Source organism: Camelina sativa, chromosome 11 (genome assembly GCF_000633955.1).
Source record: "Camelina sativa cultivar DH55 chromosome 11, Cs, whole genome shotgun sequence".
Lineage (NCBI taxonomy): Eukaryota > Viridiplantae > Streptophyta > Magnoliopsida > Brassicales > Brassicaceae > Camelina > Camelina sativa.
This window is the reverse complement of record NC_025695.1, coordinates 38,738,830-38,760,020: the sequence shown is the minus strand read 5'-3', so window position 1 is coordinate 38,760,020 and position 21,191 is coordinate 38,738,830.

The following is a 21,191-nucleotide window of genomic DNA, read 5'->3' as shown; positions in this document are numbered from 1 at the left end:
TTGAAATACACAACTCTTAAGAACAAAATAAAATAATTTTAAATATTAAAATAGTTTTTAACAAAAAGTGATGATAAATAGACATAACTGTAAATTCTATATTAAGTTTTATTAAATTTCTATATTACTGTAATCATTTCTAAAATTTTAGTTAGATTATAGAATAATATTGAATATTTGATATTAATATTCAAATTATTTAGATTTAACATAAAATGAAAAATTTGTTTCAACAACAATGATTTGTTAGTTATTGATAAAGAGACAAATATATAGAGAGTTCAAAATATATGACTATTTAAATAGACACACCTATTAGAACGAAAAGTTGTGATGAAAAAATATGAATAAAATATAGTGAAAAGACACAACTTTACAAGGAACAAATACAACTGTTTGAGTTTTTAAAAAAGAACAAATAAAACCAATTTTTTTACACAAAGTGCTACGAAAAGTCTCAACTGTTGTTCTTATTTATTCAGATTATTATTATTATTTTTAAATATTAAAATATTTTTTTTAACGGAAAGTTAAGATAAATAGACACAACTATAAATTCAATATTAAGTTGTATACAATTTCTCTATTGCTATAATCATTTCTAAAATTTTAGTTAGATTATAGAATATAGTTAGTTATCTTGAATCAACATAAAATAGAAAATTTGTTTCAACGAACTTGTTAGTTAGTATTGAAGCGACAAATATAAAGAGAGTTCAAAAAGCATGACTATTTAAATAGATACACCTATTAAAACGAAAAATTGTGATGAAAAAATATAAATAAAATATAGTGAAAAGACACAACGCTGCAATGAACAGATACAACCGTTTGAATTAAAAAAAAAAACAAATAATAACATTTTTTTACGAAAAAGTACTACGAAAAATTGCAACTGTTGTGTTTGATCTTGATTATACCTACAAACTCATAAAACTGCTTTTAAATAGAAAACATCTTTATTACCATATTCAAAAGTCAAATCCAAAAGCTTATTATATAATCCATTTAACATTTCAAAAAAGATTCTAGGTATAAAATTAACTAAAAGTTGTAAATTAGATTCATCATTCCAAAAATCTTTTGTTAAATCAAGAATTGGAGGAATCTCTTTACTTTTAAAAGAATGAATGGTAGAGAATAATTTAGAGAGCTGTAAAAACCGTTGAGATTGAAATTTTCTATTATTTGGTGTGATGGCAAAAAAAATGAAAACAGTTCAAACAGACAAATATATAGATTTCAAAAGATACGAATATTCGAATAGACACAACTCTACAATGAACAGTTGTAACTTTACAAAAAACCGTTACAATGAATAATCGCAACTTTGTGTAAAACACACAATTTAAAATTTCTATAGATTTTTTTGAAAAATTATCCAAAAAGTACGATTGAAAAAACACAATTTTGGTGGCATTTATTCTGATTGCTATTATATATAGGTATTTTCATTAATTTTTTATATGAAATTAACTAAAAGTTGTAAATTAGATTCATCATTCCAAAAATCTTTTGTTAAATCAAGAATTGGAGGAATTTCTTACTTTTAAAGAATGAATGCTAGAGAATAATCTAGAGATCTGTAAAAACCGTTGAGATTGAATTTTTATCTTATTTTGTGTCATGGCAAAAAAAATAAAAACAGTTCAAACAGACAAATATATATATATATATTTCAAAAGATATGAATATTCGAATAGACACAACTCTACAATGAGCAGTTGCAACTTTACAAAAAAATCGTTACAATGAACAGTCGCAACTTTTTTTTAAACACATAATTTACAATTTCTAGAGATTTTTTGGAAGATTATCCAAAATGTACGATTGAAAAACACAACCTTTGGTGGCATTTATTCGGATTGTTACCATATTGAAAAGTCAAATCCAAAAACTCACTATGTAATTCATCTAACTCTTGGAAAAACACTCTAGGTATTTTCATTAAACTTTTATATTCAAAATTAACTAAAAAATGTAAATTAGATTCATTATTCCAAAATTTTTTTGTTAAATCAAGAATTTGAGGAATTTCTTGACTTTTAAAGAAGGAATGCTAGAAAATAATTTAGAAACATGTATAAACATGGCAAAAAAAAATGAAAACAGTTCAAACAGACAAATATATATAGATTTCAAAAGATACGAATGTTCCAATCAACACAACTTTACAGTGAACAGTTATAACTTTTCATAAATAACCGTTTCAATGATCCATCACGACTTTTCAGAAAATATCCAAAAGGTATGATTGGAAAAACACAACTGTTGGTCGCATTAATTCGGATTGTTTTTATTATATAGATTATTATTATTATTATTTCGATAAAATGAAATTATTTTAACTTGGTAAATCAGAATACAAATTGTTTATCATCCAATTTGGAGGATTGAAACTGTCAGCGTAAAAACAAGAATCCTACACATTTGAACAACTTGATTATTACAATGCTTTACATAAATGAAAAAACTTCCATAAACCGTGAAACTCATAACTTCCAGCAGCAATAGACGCGTCAGATAATTCATTATTTTGATAAGGTCCCAATCAGAAGCTTAAAGAACAATCAACACAAAAATTCTCAATAATCCAATCTTATTATCTCTTTGGTTCTCTTCCAAAATATATAGAAAAACACCTAAGAACCATAAATGTTAAAATATATAAAATTTCCAAAATCAAACTGAAAATAAAAGAAATAAAACCAAAAACTATGAAATTGACTTAAGCCGACTAATCCTTATAGCGTGGATTTGGCCGTCTCACACAAACAGGCCTAGCCTCTCGATTCAGCCCATCTATACCCCTCTCTCGAACAACAACCTTGTCCTCAAGGTTCGTAACAAACTCTGGAAAACATTCTGTGATCTGCTTCTCGTCTTCCCATGTAGCATTATCATCAGTAAATCCTTTCCATTTGATCAGCAACTCATACCATGTCTTATTACCAGCTGAGACTTATCTCCTCCGAATCGCTATCTCAGGTTGTAAATGCAAGTACCCATTCTCTCTTAACGGCGGAAGTTCACCAGTAGTTGGCGCTGTCGAACCTATATGTGGTTTTAACAACGAGACATGGAACACCGGATGAATACGAGACCCTTGTGGTAAGACAAGGCGATACGCGACCTCCCCGACTTTAGATTCTACCTGAAACGGGTCAAAGTATTTGTGAGCTAACTTCTGCGAAGTACGCCATAACACAGAACGTTGTCGATAGGGTTGGAGTCGAAGATACACCAAACTACCGCACTCTAGATTAATATCTCTCCGTTTGCATCAAGTAATTGTTTTTCCCTGTTGTTAGCACACTGTAGATGTTGTTTAAGCTCATCTAACAACTCATCTCGGGTTTCTAGTTGTTCATTAACCTCAGCAAGGGTGGAAGATCCCATTTTGTATGATGGAATCGCTGGTGGCTCTCTCCCGTACAAGGCTTGAAACGAAGTCATTCCCGGAGAGGAGTGATAGGTTGTGTTATACCAAAATTCAGCCCATGGCAACAACGAACTCCATTGCTTTGGTCGGTTTTGTACAAAACATCGAAGAAACTGTTCGATGCATCGATTAACAACTTCCGTCTGACCATGATAGGCCGAAGACATACGTAGTTGAGTTCCTGCCAATTTCCAAAATTCTTGCCAAAACAAACTCACAAAAATAGGGTCATGATCACTTACTATGGACCGTGTCATTCCATGTAGTTTCACAATGTTATCCACAAATTTATTAGCCACCATCTTTGCCGTGTATGGATGCGATAAGGGAACTAAGTGTGACGACTTTAATAACCGATCCACAACCACCACAATAGTGGTGTTTCCATCCGATCACGGTAACCCCTCGATAAAGTCCATCGATACATCCTCCCAAATCCGGTTTGGTATTGGCAACGGCTCGCTGACATACATCACACCCAGCAACATACTCCTTAATTATTCGATGCATGGATGGCCAGTAAAATTGTCTTGCCAACCGCCTATAAGTCCGAAGAACTCCAGAATGACCACCTACGGGCGTATCATGGTGTTCTTTTAAAAGTTGTGTAATAATGGGAGAAGATGGTAGTATTACCACCCGATTCTTGTAGCACACTAGGTTGTTTCGCCATGAGTAAGGATTTCCGGGATTTGAAGTTGCCAATTTACCAATCCGTTGCATATATATGTTCTCTTTAGACTCTTTAAACTAGTGGTGTGTTGGACAAAAACTGCATTAAGGATTGGAATTCCGGCGAAACGGGACAAGGCATCCGCTGCTGTGTTGGTGCGGCCTGGTTTGTAGGTGATCTCATAATCATAACCCACTAGTTTCCCATCCACTTTTGTTGTTGTAGCGTTAAGTTGCGTTGTTCCAGAAGATAGCACAAACTACTTTGATCCGTCTGAATGAGAAACCGTCTCCCTAACAAATAAAGTCTCCATGTACGAAACGCAATTACAATTGCGAGCATCTCTCGGGCATATGTCGACCATAAACTTTTTGTAACTCCTACTGATCTACTCATATAGGCAATTGGACGCTCATCTTGTGACAACACTGCTCCAATTCCATCTCCCGAGGCATCTGTTTGAATGACAAAAGGTCGGTTGAAGTCGGGAAATGCTAATGTTGGTGTGGACGTAAGGGTTGTCTTCAAGGCGTTGAAAGCCGTTTCCGCCTCTGCACTCCATATAATCCCCCCTTATGCAGTAGATTTGTTAATGGTCTCGCAATAACCCCATAATCTTTGACAAATTTGCGGTAATACCCTGTTAATCCTAGAAATCCACGGAGTTCAGTGACCATTGTAGGAACCGGCCAATCTATCATTGCTTGGATCTTGGTTTGGTCTACCTTGACGCCTTGTCCTGAAATGATGTGTCCCAAATACTCTAATTCGATCTGTCCAAACGCACACTTTTTAAGCTTAACTGCTAGTTGGTGTTGTCGTAATATCGAGAAAACCTTCTCAAGATGACCAAGATGCTCCTCCCAACTTGAACTATAAACGAGAATGTCATCAAAGAAGACAAGGACGAATTGTCATAGAATTGGATGGAAAATGTCGTTCATAAGAGCCTGAAACGTAGAAGGTGCGTTACACAATCCGAACGACATTTCCAAATACTCATAATGCCCATTATGCGTCCGAAAAGCTGTCTTTGCAATATCATCATGATGCATTCTCAGTTGATGGTATCCTGCGGTTAAGTCCAACTAAGTAAAATAAACGGCTCCGTGTAGCTCATCCAACATATCATCTACCGTAGGAATTGGAAACCGATCCTTAATTGTTACGGAGTTCAACGCTCTATAATCGGTACAAAACCTCCATGTACCATCTTTCTTTTTGACTAGCAAAACCGGTGATGAGAAAGGGCTCGAGAATGAGCATACCTATATGGTCGTACATTTACCGGATATGTTCCTTCTCTTAGTGGGATATGGTGTTCAATCGATCTAGGTGGAGGTAACTTTGTTGGTGTTTGGAACAGGTCATCATATTCTTGTAGCAACGGTAGTATATCGTCAGAAATAGCCAGTGACATCTCTGTTTCTTGGCTAACTTGGATTGCAAACATAGCTTGCCCTTGACGAGCTTCCTTCTCCACCTCTTGCAGCTCTGCGGCTTGCAAGTGTGGCTGCAACCCCACAAGTTTATGTTTTCCACCTTCCCACGTGAACTCCATGGTTTGTGCCTTCCAATCACACACAATGGGACCTAAACTTCCTAGCCATTGCACTCCCAACACAACATCCACCCTGCCAAAGGTAGTGCATACAACGTCATTGTGAATTTGACCTCTCCTACCAATACATTCACCCCCTTAAACTTCCCATGACATTGTAATGACTTTCCATCGGCAACCTTCACCCTAAAAGGGTTTACGGGCGTCACCTTAAGCTTCAAGTCACGAGCAGCTTTTTCACTCACAAAATTGTGCGTAGACCCACTGTCAACTAGTGCCGTCAAAGAGCGTCTTCCAATCCAGTTCCAAGTCGAATAGTTTGTGGTGCGCTCCATCCTGTTAGCGCATAAATAGAGATTTCAGGTGTCTCCTCTCTTGTCTCCTCTCCATCACCCTCCTCTTCCTCATCGTTCTCACCCTCCATGATGAATAACTGAGGTTGCTTGCACTTGTGTCCCGGTATGAATTTCTCATCACAACTAAAACACAATCCCAAACTCCTCTTCCTCTTAAGCTCATCCCAACTCAACCGTCTTAGAGTTCGCGAAACAGCCTCCTTTAATGATGGTTCAGGCTCCTTATACTGGCTTGTTTAGTTAGTTGTCATTGGTGTGAATGATTTTTTCATCGGCGTTTTGTAACTTGTCTTCCTTCGTTGGCGTTGAAGCTGTTCATCCTTCATTCTTGCCAAGTTTAAGACTTCTTTTAGTGTCTTAGGCCTAAACATTCTCACGCTATCTGCGATAGTAGGGTCAAGTCCCCCCACATACGTTCCAATCAACGCCTTCTGTGTCCACCCTTCGACCTTATTCTGCAGTCGCTCAAACTCTCTTTGATATTCATGTAGAGTTCCCGTTTGTTGGATTTTTGACAAGGCTTCATCGAAATCTTCCCCTTCAGTAGGTCCAAAACATACCCATAGTTCCTGCTCAAAAACTTGCCAATTTACGGTGACCGCATCCTCACGCAACGCCTTAGCTGTTGCTTGCCACCATTCATTAGCCTCATCTTCTAGATGATATGAAGCAAACCCGACCTTCTGCTCCCCTGGAGTGTTGTTGTAGTTAAAATTTTGTTTGACTTTGCTTTACTAAGCTGTTGGATCACCTCCATTGAAACGTGGAAATTCTAATTTCACGACCCTCCCTCCGGCGAACGGGTTCATGACGTCTCCACCATTAATAGCTTGGAGTTGTTGGTCACGCCCACAAATCCTCATGGTTGGTCGTGTGGTGCTTACATCTCCATCATAATTAGCCGTCAACACCTCCGTCAGCTTAGTAATTGCAGCTTCCATCGCCTCAAACTTGCCAGCAAACCCTTGGCTCATCTGCTGCACTTCCTCCTTTAGTTCAACAAAGTTGGATTCCAGATCCTCAATCCTTTCTTTGTTGCTCATGCTTGATACCACAGTGGTCCGATTCAAGCAAGATACAAGCTCTGATACTAATTGATAAGGTCCCAATCAGAAGTTTAAAGAACAATCAACACAAGAATTCTCAATAATCCAATCTTATTATATCTTTGGTTCTCTTCCAAAATCTATAGAAAAACACCTAAGAACAATAAATGTTAAAATATATAAAACTTCCAAAATCAAACTGAAAATAAAAGGAATAAAACCAAAACTATGAAATCGACTTAAGCCGACTAATCCTTATAGCGTGGATTTGGCCGTCTCACACGAACAGGCCTAGCCTCTCGATTCAGCCCATCATATTTAAATTATTAATTAAAATTAAGTAATTTTCTTCGAATCACACACTTGTTGCATTACCGAAAGTAGGGCCAGCGCTTCTGCCTCCAAAGGTGATCTTGTGATGTTAAGATTGGACGAACCCCAAGCCTTTGCAGTACCTTCAGGATATTGTATGACCCAACCACCAAATGTTTGACTTGTATTAACGTCAAAACTTGCATCAAAATTATATTTTAAATATAGTAAAAGAGGGCATAACCAAGTGGACGAACTAGTTGTGCGGATGTCATTCTCGCCAGCACAAGATTGGTGGTTCTCATTGACCTCTAACAACTTCTTTACATCGGCTTTCGGTTGCATAGCAACTCGTGAATGATTGATTCTGGTATTATTAAAAACAAGATTATTTCCTGATTGCCAAATTTGTCATAGAAGCCAAGAAGGTAGTAACTTGTGTTCAATAGAAACTCCATTGATACGTTGAAGTGTTAAAATATGTGAAATATTTTCTTTGATATCTTCCGACGAAAGCTGAAAGATTGTCAGAGGTATACTTGGAAGACGCCAAGTCAAAACCAAAAATGGGCATGGAAATAAACAGTGATTGATTATTTTCTCCAACCAACCACAAAGTTGGCAAAGCGGGTTTAAATACATAACTCTAGTATTTAACCGAGACATAGTACTCAAGGCTCTAGATAAAACACGCCATAGAAAATGTTTAATTATTGGAATTATTGGTAATTTCCATATATCTGTTTTCACAGAGATCAAACCATGGGGAGGAAAAGATCCAAGGTCAAGTTGTGTTGGATCATGAGTTGAGAAACCAATATCCTGAACAAAAAGTGTATTACCCAGACTAACTGTAATGCCAAATTAGATGATCCATAGTGACGTATTGTGGGAGATAAATTTATTTTAGGACCGTACGATCTTCAGGGGTTATATATTACAGAAGAATCAAATCATATAATCCCTTTGATTATGCTATTCACTTATTCTTGTCAATCTCTCATTTACTATGTAGAATATTGACTTCCTATAGTTAGCTTCTACACTCTTGTATATATTGTATCTACTCTACTCATCAATAATATTATGACATTCAGCTCTTACATGATATCAGAGCATTACGATCCATAACCTAAATTTTTTCTTTATTCATCCGTTTTTCCTTGCCGTCATGGCTGCTCTTAAAAATAATCCCACTGTCGACACCATCATCACAAACAATCAAACTCTTCTCCATCTCAATATGACTAATGTCACCAAACTCACACCAACAAATTATCTCATGTGGAAACTCCAAGTTCATACTCTTGTTGATGGTCATTGTAATGACCCTCATCAAGAGTAAAAATCCAAATTAAAAATTTTGGAGAAAAAGAGCCGGACAAGACTTAGCAAGAAGGAGAAAGAAAGAATAAGAAGAACGATCGAAGAAGGTCTGAAGAAAAATCAGCAAGTTGAAAGATGGCCAATGGCTGGAAGTCAAAAGGCCAAGTCCAAAAGGAAGTCGAAGAAAGAAGAATGGCCAAGTCAAAAACTACAAAAAGGTCATGGTACAGTTAGGACAGACATACACGACAAGGACGGTACGGACAGATGTACATGGTGTTAGGCGGTACAGATGGAACTGTACAGACAAGTCGGACGTACGCGGACAGAGACAGTACGCACATATCAGATGTTCACAGACAAAGACGGTACGGACGGAGTAAGGACGGGAAAGGACGGACGTATGCCGAGTGGAGACGGTAAATGATGAGTACAACCGGTGAAGACCGATTGTATACGGAACTGTCTGGAAGATGCGGTACTGACGAAAGAGATGCGATACGGACGAAGAACATACGAACATGATGAAGGACGCGCAGACGGAACGGACGAAGCGTATGGCAAACGCAGTTTTGCGCAGAAACGCTGTACCGACCAGACAGCGGTCCGGAAATTAAGGAGCGATTGCCTAGCGATCAAGAAGATTTTTCTCCCAAAATCAACCAATGGGATTTCATGCAAGCTTGGAGGCTAATCATTGTGTTATTGAAAACAAAAAGGAGAGACAAAATCATTGTGTCTTTAAGTAATTGGCCAATGGAAATTCATGCACCAAAGTGGGAGACAAAGGAAGATTTTATTCTACAAATCAGCCAATCGAGATTCATGCAAAGGAATGATGAAGATTCTCTTGATCTTGAGTAGCTTGCGCACCAAGTGTTGCCAAAGAGAGTGGAGGAGAAGTCGAACATGTGCTCGCCATGCACTGGCTCACTCCACCGCCCAAAAACCCCTATATAAGGATGCCCATCCTCTCTCATTTTCGCCATTCACTCACTCTCAACTCAAAGGAGAAAAATCTCAAAGTTTTCTAAGTTCTTGCTCTCTCATCGTCGGAGAGAGAGATCAGAGTGAGACGCTGTTGGAGACGCTGTTCGGTTGAGGGGACACGCGGTACGTGGGCGCAGTTTGACGCGAAAAAGGAGTTGTCTGATCCGCGGTGTCGTGAAATCCGATCAACAATCTGCTGACTCATCGTGAGTCCTTTGGTGAGTTCTGTGGTAGTTTGTGTGGGGTGCTGCATGGCTCCTATGGACCATGTACGTACCCATTGTGTGTTGCATTTAGACTAGGATCATAGTAGGATTAGTTAAATGTTGCATGCATTAAATTGGTAGGATTCATGCTAGAATTCATGTTTAAATCACATAGAATTATGCTAGGAATCACCATGCATGTTGAGAATTGATGAGAATTAAACTGCATATTTTCATGATGAATTTGATGCATTATTAGCAATTTCGCTTGCTTAAAATTTGAATCATGGACTTGCATGCATAGTTAAATTGGTGAATTTTTCTTAGCAATATTTCTTGCTTAAAAGTCAGATTAAATTGGTTGCATGCATGTAGAACAATCTAGGAATTGCTTGAATTATTATTCTTGTTTTCTGTTGATTGTTGTGTGTTTTTCTTGCCTGATTTTTCACGCATGCTTTGCTTGATTTATCTTGCTTGAATTGCTTGTTTTAGTACTAAATTCTTTGCGTTTTTACTCTTAGAAGTTTAGTACTTATTTTAGCTAGTCTCTTGAATTATATTCGTTATCTTTCTTGAGTCGTAGCTAGGATAGAGTAGTCGATCTTCTGTTCCACCTGTTGAATATTGTCTCGTGGGAAGTTCTCAAAGACCACTTACATGGGACAACGTCGGCGTCTAGCTAGCTACTAGAGCGACAACTACTTGACGTCGTAGCATTGGATGGTTCATGCGGGATGCCTTTGTGGTTTCTGCATGGACAGAGGTGAGGAACAGAACAGATTATCGAGGACCCATAGGTGAAAGAATCTAGGGTACTTGAGTAATCCTTAATTATTCTAGTCGTCTTTGTGTTGTTTAGGTGAAAGAGTCTAGAGTATTCAAGTTACCCTTGTTCCACTCTAATCGTCTTGTTCATCGTGCAAGAGTAAAGAGTCTAGGTCAATCGAGTCAAGTCTTGCTTGTACTAACCCTCTTTGCTTGCTTGTTTGATTTGCTTCCGCTATCGTTTCTGTTGCGTAGCTTTGATTGCTAGCCTTGCTTGTTTCCTTCCTTCTTGGGGTAGTCGGGGTGGGGAAATTAGAAGCATGTTTAGGAAAGGGGTACCCAGGCTCACCGAGTAATCTTAGATTACTCATGATAATATTTCTTCTTGCAGGAAGTCTAGGAAAAGTCTAGAGCTGGAGCGAACTTAGGGTACCGGATAGGGACTGTTTTCTGTGTTTTTGTAAAACCCTATAATTTTTTCCTAAAATGTATTCTATGGAAATATCCGACTATTATGTATATTGCTTTGATAACTTATTTTTCGATGTAATATTTTATTAAAGTAATATAATCGGTTTTTGTGGGAAACACGACAAGTTGCATTTGATACAATTGGCCTTGTCCGGGCCAACATAACGCGCCAGGACCGCGAGGGTTGCAAAGCCTAAGCGAACCTCGGCCGTGGGCGGAGTCGAGTCCAGGAGGACTGGTCGGGAAGCTGCAGCTTCCGTCTCTCGCCGGACCATCCGGGTGCGATTCCCATACGTGGCATCCCGTAAGCTGTCCGTGTCCTCGTCTGGGGCATAGGAACGGTCCGGGGGCGTTACAAGCGTGGTATCAGAGCGGTGTTTTCGAACCCGCGCGCACTTGTGCTTTTCAATGTTTTATCGAGTAAATGCGTCGCAAAAACACAAATTAGATTCCTGTTGTTTGCTTGTCTAGTGTTGAGTGTAAAACTTAGACCTGACTAGCATCTTACCTACCCTTGTGTGTGTTTAGATGTCTTCAGGTGAATCAGGTTGCGGGGATGGTTCAGGAGGAGGGTGGCCGAGACATGGGGATGGTTAAGGAGGAGAATGGCCGAGACGTGGGGATCACGTTAATCACAATAGTTACTTGTCAATAGAATCGGAGAGCAATAACCCAGATACTTGGAGCGTAGAGGGTTTACTAGGCGAGGATGACGTTAACCCGTCTATTGAGACTGATCCATCAGAATGTCTTGAAGGATTGGAGGAAATGGAAGTGGATCAGGACGATCAGACAGTGGTGTTAGAAATTGGAGAACCGAGCTGTATCCATGTCAGGATGGCCGCGCAAGGAAACTTTCAAACCGTTCCAGTTGGAGACCATGGAGAAGAAGATGCCGAGATTGATGACAAGTTGCAGCTTTTGCTGTTAGATCTTGTCGAGGATCAGATTGGTGATACCAGTGCCTTTGACTATATGAGAGCACACCCAGAGGCAATCAACAGAATTCTCAATTTTCTGATTGAGGTGTATCCAACAAATGAAGATGGTGGTAATGAAGTAGCACCGGAGGGAATAAATGGAATTGGTGGTGGTGAAGCAGTGCCGGAGACCGAAAGAGAAAGAAACTCTAGTGATGGAAACTCACAGTCTTATGAGCCAACGACGGAGGAGGGAGAAGACGCGGAGGTGATTGTGATATCATCGGACGAGGAATACGATGTGGAAGTGATCGAAGTATTGTCAAGTGATGACGAAGGAAAACCGACTTTTGTGATGGAGCTGAGGAGTAACCGAGTCAGGGTGCCGCGAGACCAAGAACCAAGAGCTGAGGAAAGCAGGGAACTAGGGGAGAACGCTAACCAGAGAAGCAATCCTAATGAAGTTATTCCGGAGCAAGACAGTCCAGACCCCGGAGCGCCGAATCGACGCAGTCCGATTCGAGCCATACCATTGCAGTTGGTGTTGCCACAGCTAGGAACTGATCAAGAAGAAGGAGAGTTGCCATGTTATGAAAGGTGGGATCCGAGAATGCTGGAGGAAGATTTAAGCAATGAGATGTCACTGAACCGCCTGAGAGAAGTGGAAGTGGTACCAAGAGACCCAATGATGGAGATGATCGATCGATTGGCCGAAGAAGACAAGTTAAGAAGAGAACCTGTTAGATTCGAAGTAGGAGAGAGTAGTACCAAGAGGCCAAGGACAGTTGACCATGGAGCGCAGGCCGTGACTACGCAACCCAAAGGACGTCTAAGGACCAGAGCCACTGCTAGGAAGAGAGTGACTTACCCGGATAGTGTCCAACTCAGAAACAGTTATTATTGTGACGTGTGTGATGGAATAGGACACCGAACCAAGGATTGTTGGAGAACGATGCTCCCTCAGTTGTTATCTCTAGAGCATGTCGTGTGCATTGAGTGCGGGACGCGTGGGCACTTTGCTTATCGCTGTCCAAACCGAGTTGTCCAAACGGAGGTGAATCCATTAGACCAAGCCATGTGTACGAGAGACAACCCGTCAGGTCAGGATGTTCAAGCCGAGAACCAGTCAAACCATGTCAGAACCTCATCGGCTGCTGCCCCTGCCTCAACCGAGTCTCCCGCTGAACCGCAACCTGAGGAGCTGACTAGGTTGTGCATGTGCACTTGTGAGGAGTGTAGGAGCCGCCAAGACCAATAGGCTAGTTGGGGGAAAAAGGGAAGTTTTCTTTTGGTGCTTTGTGTAAGGGTCGGATAGGTTTTTCTTTTTGTGTAACCGCTAGACTTAACCTTTAGGTGTATCTTGTCTAGGCAGATCCGAACCCTGTGTAGTAGAAGGCTAGGTGAAGGAAGAACTCATCTATTTTTCCCTTTTGGGTGTAAAATACTTGTGTTAATTCCTAGCCGCGGTTATCTACTTGCTTGATTGTGTGTTGCTTGCTAATCTTGCTTGTTTATTTACTTGCTTTGATTGCTTTAGCATCTTGTAGGTTTGCATAGTTAATTTTTATTAATTAACTTGCAATAGATTAGCATGATTGATTGAGGATTCACGTAAGACACCACAAAGCGCGATCAGACAAATGAAGAAGTTCGAAGAAGATTCAACCAAGGAGTGGCAAGTCAATTCAGTTGAGAGAGTGCAAGAGAGGGCAGTAGTGGAAATGATTAGGGCGAATCCTTAGAGAAGTTAATCAAAAAGGGCGAAACCAATCAAAAAGGAGCATTGCAAATTAACCAAAATTTGGCAAAGCGAGATTGAGAAGTAAATCCAAGAAAAGTGCGATCAAGAGAGGGCAAAGAGAATAGTGCATGGCCAAGGAAATCAACCAAGTGTGAACAAGAGGGTGCAAGAAAATAATGGTGGCAAAGGAGACGAGGCAAACTTATGCTAGGTGGCAAAACCAGCGAGTACCTATCAGACCAAGCTAGTCGATGGACGAAGGAATTAGAAAAGTCTGGAGGATGACCAAGGAGTCAGAGATGGAGACAAACCAGTGAAGAAGAAGAAGAGCTGTTACCAAGATTATTTGATCAAGTCCAAGATAAAGTTAATCAAGGACGTGGAGGTTATAACATGAGGAGATAAAGACCAAGTAGATCAAAGGAGACAAATTATCGGAGAAGGATGTGGAAGGAAGTAGAAGCTAAAGGAGATGGAGAAGTTAAGTCCTATGGAGTATGAAATTAATAGAGCCGGAGAAGTGAGTCATATGGAGTACGAGATCGAAGGGAGTCAAAAGAAGTAAGGCTATATGGAGTGTTGAGCCAAGTTTCGGAGGATGCGACATCGCGAGATAAGCATACCAAGACGACAAGTAAATCCAGTCGCATGATAAAGAAAAGAAGATAAGTAAAGCTGAAGAAAGAGAAGAACCATGTTGAGGAGAGTATCAAAGACCAAACTATCGACGATCAACACTGCGGAGTAGCAAAGTATCGATGATAGCGGTGATGGTAAGATGAAGACGCAGCTGACAAGAGGCATCAGCACCATATCAAAAGAAGGAGGGGAGTGTAGAATTCGTCCTCGAATTCTAATAAGAGGGGGGGGAGAATGTAATGACCCTCATCAAGAGTAAAAATCCAAATTAAAAATTTTGGAGAAAAAGACCCGGAGAAGACTTAGCAAGAAGGAGAAAGGAAGAATAAGAAGAACGACCGAAGAAGGTCCGAAGAAAAATCAGCAAGTTGAAAGATGGCCAATGGCCGGAAGTCAAAAGGCCAAGTCCAAAAGGAAGTCGAAGAAAGAAGAATGGCCAAGTCAAAAACCACAAAAAGGTCATGGTACGGTCAGGACAGATGTACACGACAAGGACGGTACGGACGGACGTACATGGTGGGAGGCGGTAGAGACGGAACTGTACAGACAAGTCGGACGTACGCGGACATAGACGGTACGCACAGGTCAGACGTACACAGACAAAGACGGTACGGACCGAGTAAGGACGGGGAAGGACAGACGTATGCCGAGTGGAGACGGTGAAGGACGAGTACAGCCGGTGAAGACCGATTGTATGCGGAACTGGTAGGAAGATACGGTACTGACGAAAGAGATGCGATACAGATGAAGAACGTACGGAAATGACGGAGGACGCGCAGACGGAACGGACGAAGCGTACGGCAAACACAGTTTTGCACAGAAACGCTGTACCGACCAGACAACGGTCCAAAAATTAAGGAGCGATTGCCTAGCGATCAAGAAGATTTTTCTCCCAAAATCAACCAATGGGATTTCATGCAAGCTTGGAGGCTAATCATTGTGTTGTTGAAAACAAAAAGGAGAGATAAAATCATTGTATCTTTAAGGAATTGGCCAATGGGAATTCATGCACCAAAGTGGGAGACAAAGGAAGATTTCATTCTACAAATCAGCCAATCGAGATTCATGAAAAAGAATGATGACGATTCTCTTGATCTTGAGTAGCTTGCGCTCCAAGTGTTTCCAAAGAGAGTGGAGGAGAAGTCGAACATGTGCTCGCCATGCACTCATAAGGATGCCCATCCTCTCTCATTTTCACCATTCACTCACTCTCAACTCAAAGGAGAAAAATCACAAAGTTTTCTAAGTGCTTGCTCTCTCATCGTCGGAGTGAGACACTGTCGGAGAGGCTGTTTGGATGAGAAGAGACGCGGTACGTGGGCGCAGTTTGACGTTAAGAAGGAGTTGTCTGATCCGTGGTGACGTGAAGTCCGATCAACAATCTGCTGACTCATCCTGAGTCTTGTGGTGAGTTCTGTGGTAGTTTGTGTGGGGTGCTGCATGGCTCCTATGGACCATGTACGTATCCATTGTGTGTTGCATTTAGACTAGGATCATAGTAGGATCAGTTAAATGTTGCATGCATTAAATTGGTAGGATTCATGCTAGAATTCATGTTTAAATCACATAGAATTATGCTAGGAATCACCATGCATGTTGAGAATTGATGAGAATTGAACTGCATATTTTCATGATGAATTTGATGCATTATTAGCAATTTGGCTTGCTTAAAATTTGTATCATGTACTTGCATGCATAGTTAAATTGGTGGATTTTTCTTAGCAATATTTCTTGCTTAAAAATCGTATTAAATTGGTTGCATGCATGTAGAACAATCTAGGAATTGCTTGAATTATTATTCTTGTTTCCTGTTGATTGTTGTGTGTTTTTCTTGCCTGATTTTTCTTGCATGCTTTGCTTGATTTATCTTGCTTGAATTGCTTGTTTTAGTACTAAATTCTTTGCGTTTTTACTCTTTTAGTACTTATTTTAGCTAGTCTCTTGAATTATATTCGTTATCTTTCTTGAGTCGTAGCTAGGATAGAGTAGTCGATCTTCTGTTCCACCTGTTGAATATTGTCTCGTGGGAAGTTCTCAAAGACCACTTACACGGGACAACGTCGGCGTCTAGCTAGATACTAGAGCGATAGCTACTTGACGTCGTATCATTGGATGGTTCATGCGGGATGCCTTTGTGGTTTCCGCATGGACAGAGGTGAGGAACAAAACAGATTATCGAAGGCCCATAGGTGAAAGAGTCTAGGGTAGTTGAGTAATCCTTAATTATTCTAGTCGTCTTTGTGTTGTTTAGGTGAAAGAGTCTAGAGTATTCAAGTTACCCTTGTTCCACTCTAGTCGTCTTGTTCATCGTGCATGAGTAAAGAGTCTAGGTCAATCGAGTCAAGTCTTGCTTGTACTAACCCTCTTTGCTTGCTTGTTTGTTTTGCTTCCGCTATTGTTTCTGTTGCGTAGCTTTGATTGGTAGCCTTGTTGGGGTAGTCGGGGTGGGGATATTAGAAGCATGTTTAGGAAACGGGTACCCAGGCTCACTGAGTAATCTAAGGTTACTCATGATAATATTTTGTCTTGCAGGAAGTCTAGGAAAAGTCTAGAGCTGGAGCGAACTTAGGGTACCGGATAGGGACTGTTTTCTGTATTTTTGTAAAACCCTATATTTTTTTCCTAAAATGTATTCTATGGAAATATCCGACTATTATGTATGTTGCTTTGATAACTTATTTTTCGATTTAATATTTTATTAAAGTAATATAATCGGTTTTTGGGAGAAACACGGTAAGTTGTATTTGATACAATTGGCCTTGTCCGGGCCAACACAACGCGCTAGGACCACGAGGGTTGTGAAGCCTAAGCGAACCTCGGCCGCGACCAGACCACCCAGGTGCGATTCCCATACGTGGCGTCCCGCGGGCTGTCCGTGTCCTCGTCCGGGGCATAGGAACGGTCTGGGGGCGTAACAGTCATGGCCTTCTTGGTCATCTTGATGGATCAACGGTGGCTCCATCTCCTCAAGTCACCAACAACTATGTCACAACTCCAAATCCTGACTTCGTTACAAGGCAACGACAAGACAAGTTCATTTATAGTGCTTTGCTTGGATCGATGTCTCTTGCTGTTCAACCTATCCTCTCTGGTACCACTACTGCTGCTGAGATCTGGACTACTTCGCAGCCACCTACGCCAAGCCCAAATGGGGACATATCAAACCATTACGTGATCAACTCAAGCATTGGACGAAAGGCAGCAAGGCAATTGATGAGTTTATTCAAGGCTTCACAACTCGGTTTGACACTCTTGCTACCCTTGGCAAGCCGATTGCCCATGAAAAACAGGTTGACTATATTCTTGAAGGACTTCCTGATGAATATCGCCTTAATGCTGATCAAATTGAAGGACGTGATGTACCGCCCACGTTAACATACATTCACGAACGTCTTCTCAATCAAGAGGCAAAGATTCTCTCTAAAGCTGCTTCCTCAACGTTTCCTGTTTCTGCTAATCTTGCCACTCAACGCAACAATGCTTCTCATCGTGGTGGCCATTACAACAATGGTAAGAAACACTACAACAATAACAATAACTCGTACGGAACCTCCTCCAACTATCAATCTTCACGACTGGTTTTTTCCGATGAGCATCGTGGACAGATGCCTTACTTAGGTTGGTGTCAGATCTGCAACACACACGGCCATAGTGCTCGATGGTGCCCCCAATTTTGCACTCGCTCTCTGTTGCAGTCTCCCAACCAGTCTAGCCCTTTTCGACCATGGAAGCCCCAAGCTAACATTTCTAATGGCTCGTCCTATAATCCAAACCAGTGGATTCTTGACAGTGGTACCACTCACCATATGACGTATGATCTCAACTCTATGTCTCTCCATGAGTCGTACACTGGTGGTGATGATGTTGTTGTCGCCAATGGATCTCCTATACACATCTCTTATATTGGTTCAAGGCTTCTCCCCTCTCAAACTCGTGACCTCAAATTACATAAAATTTTATGTGTCCCTGATATTCATCGAAATCTTATCTTTGTTTATCGCCTATGCAACACTAACCAAGTCTCCATTGAATTATTCCCTGCTTTCTTTCAAGTGAAGGATCTGGCAACGGGAATTCCACTTCTTCACGGCAAGACCAGTAATGATCTCTATGTTTGGCCAGTCTCTCCGTCACAAGTCCAGGCTCTCTCCACTTATACTCTTTCAAAAGCTTCGCTTCCTGTGTGGCATTCACGACTTGGTCATCCATCTACCTCCGTTTTAAACACTCTGCTTTCTAAGTTTACTATTCCAGTTTCGAGTTCCTCTTCTAAGTTGTTTTCATGCTCCGACTGTCTTCTTAATAAGAGCCACAAACTACCGTTTTCTCATAACACTATTGTCTCTACTCATCCTCTCCAATATGTTTACTCTGATGTTTGGACGTCACCAATCTACTCACACGATAACTACAAGTATTATCTACTACTTGTCGATCATTATACACGTTATACATGGCTGGATCCAATGAAAAGAAAATCTGATGTCAAAGCTATTTTCACTGCCTACAAACCTTTGGTTGAAAACCGGTTTCAGCAAAAGTTGGGTACCCTGTTTTCTGATAATGGCGTTGAGTACTTGGCTCTTCGAGACTATCTTGCTCTCCATGGTATCTCCCATTTGACGTCTCCTCCACATACACCTGAACACAATGGCATCTCTGAGCTAAAGCACCGTCATGTTGTTGAAACTGCTCTTACCCTCTTATCGACGACATCTGTTCCAAAGGAGTTTTGGCCTTATGCGTTTAGCACTATAGTGTATCTGATTAATCTGTTGCCGACGCCGGTTCTCTCCAACCAGTCACCGTTCTATAAGCTTTTTTAAACCCATCCAAGTTATGATAACCTGGAGATTTTTGGATGCCTTTGCTTTTCGTGGCTTCAACCGTATGCTCAACATAAACTTGACAGTCGCTCCAAATCGTGTGCCTTTCTCGGTTACTCACTAACGCAGAGCGCGTATTATTGCCTGCACATCCCCACTGGTCGTATTTATACGTCTCAACATGTTCGCTTTGATGAGACTCAATTTCCTTTTGCTCCTGCTGGTGTTTCACCGTCTGTTGAAGATGTCGACATCTCTCTGGTCTCTAATTCGTTACCCACGGTGGTTCCTCTCTCCGTATCACCGTCAAGTGGAATTCTTGGAACCGGTCTTCACCTTGCTCTGCCGCCTCCTTTGTCGTCCCAGGTATTGCCTTCTTCCTCTTCGCATTCTTCTTTCTCTTCTCCGATATCTAAGCCCACAGCTCCAAATACACATGGGCCTCAATCTCCGGCCCAACAAGCCCAATCTTCCAATGAGCCCACTGCTCATACCCCTAATGATTCGACACCCACGAATCAGACCCAACTAATTTCCTCCACCTCCGTAAACCCAGATTCCTCAGACTCGTCGTCTGCAACCACCCGAATAACCACTCCACACCAACCACGACAATCTCCACCTCGTGAACCACCTGCTAATATNTATTACACACGTTATACATGGTTGTATCCAATGAAAAGAAAATCTGGTGTCAAAGCTATTTTCACTGCCTACAAACCTTTGGTTGAAACCGGTTTCAGCAAAAGCTGGGTACCCTGTTTTCCGATAATGTCGTTGAGTTCTTGGCTCTTCGAGACTATCTTGCTCTCTATGGTATCTCCCATTTGATGTCTCCTCCACATACAGCTGAACACAATGGCATCTCTGAGCGGAAGCATCGTCATGTTGTTGAAACTGCGCTTACCCTATTATCGACGACATATGTTCCAAAGGAGTTTTGGCCTTATGCGTTTAGCACTGCAATGTATCTGATTAATCGGTTGCCGACGCCGGTTCTCTCCAACCAGTCACCGTTCTATAAGCTTTTTCAAACCCATCCAAGTTATGATAAACTAAAGATTTTTGGATGCCTTTGCTTCCGTGGCTTCAACCGTATGATCAACATAAACTTGACAGTCGCTCCAAACCGTGTGCCTTTCTCGGTTCCTCACTAACGCAGAGCGCGTATTATTGCCCGCACATCCCCACTGGTCGTATTTATACGTCTCGAAATGTTCGCTTTGATGAGACTCGATTTACTTTTGCTCCTGCTGGTGTTTCACCGTCTGTTGAAGATGTCGACAACTCTCTGGTCTCTAATTCGTTACCCACGATGGTTCCTCTATCCGTAGCGCCGTCAAGTGGAATTCTCGGAACCGGTCTTCACCTTGCTCCACCGCCTCCTTCGTCGTCCCAGGTATTGCTTTCTTTCTCTTCGCATTCTTCTATCTCTTCAACATATCTGAGCCCACAGCTCCAAATACACATGGGCCTCAATCCTCGGCCCAGCAAGCCCAATCTTCCACTGAGCCCACTGCTCATACCCCTAATGATTCGACACCCACGAATCAGACCAAACTAATTTCCTCCACCTCCGTAAACCTATATTCCTCAGACTCGTCGTCTGCAACCACCCGAATAACCACTCCACACCAACCATGACAATCTCCACCTCGTGAACCACCTGCAAATATCCACAAAATGCAAACAAGAGCCAAAAATAACATCACAAAACCAAAACGAAAATTGAATCTACATGTTGCAGGTCTGAGACAATCTCGAGAACCGTCAACTCCAACACAGGCTTTGAAGGATAAGAAGTGGCGTTGATCGATGTTTGTGGAATATAATGCTCAACGTCTTCATCAAACTTGGGATTTAGTTTCTCCCAATACCACACAAAATGTCATTGGATGTCGATGGGTCTTTACC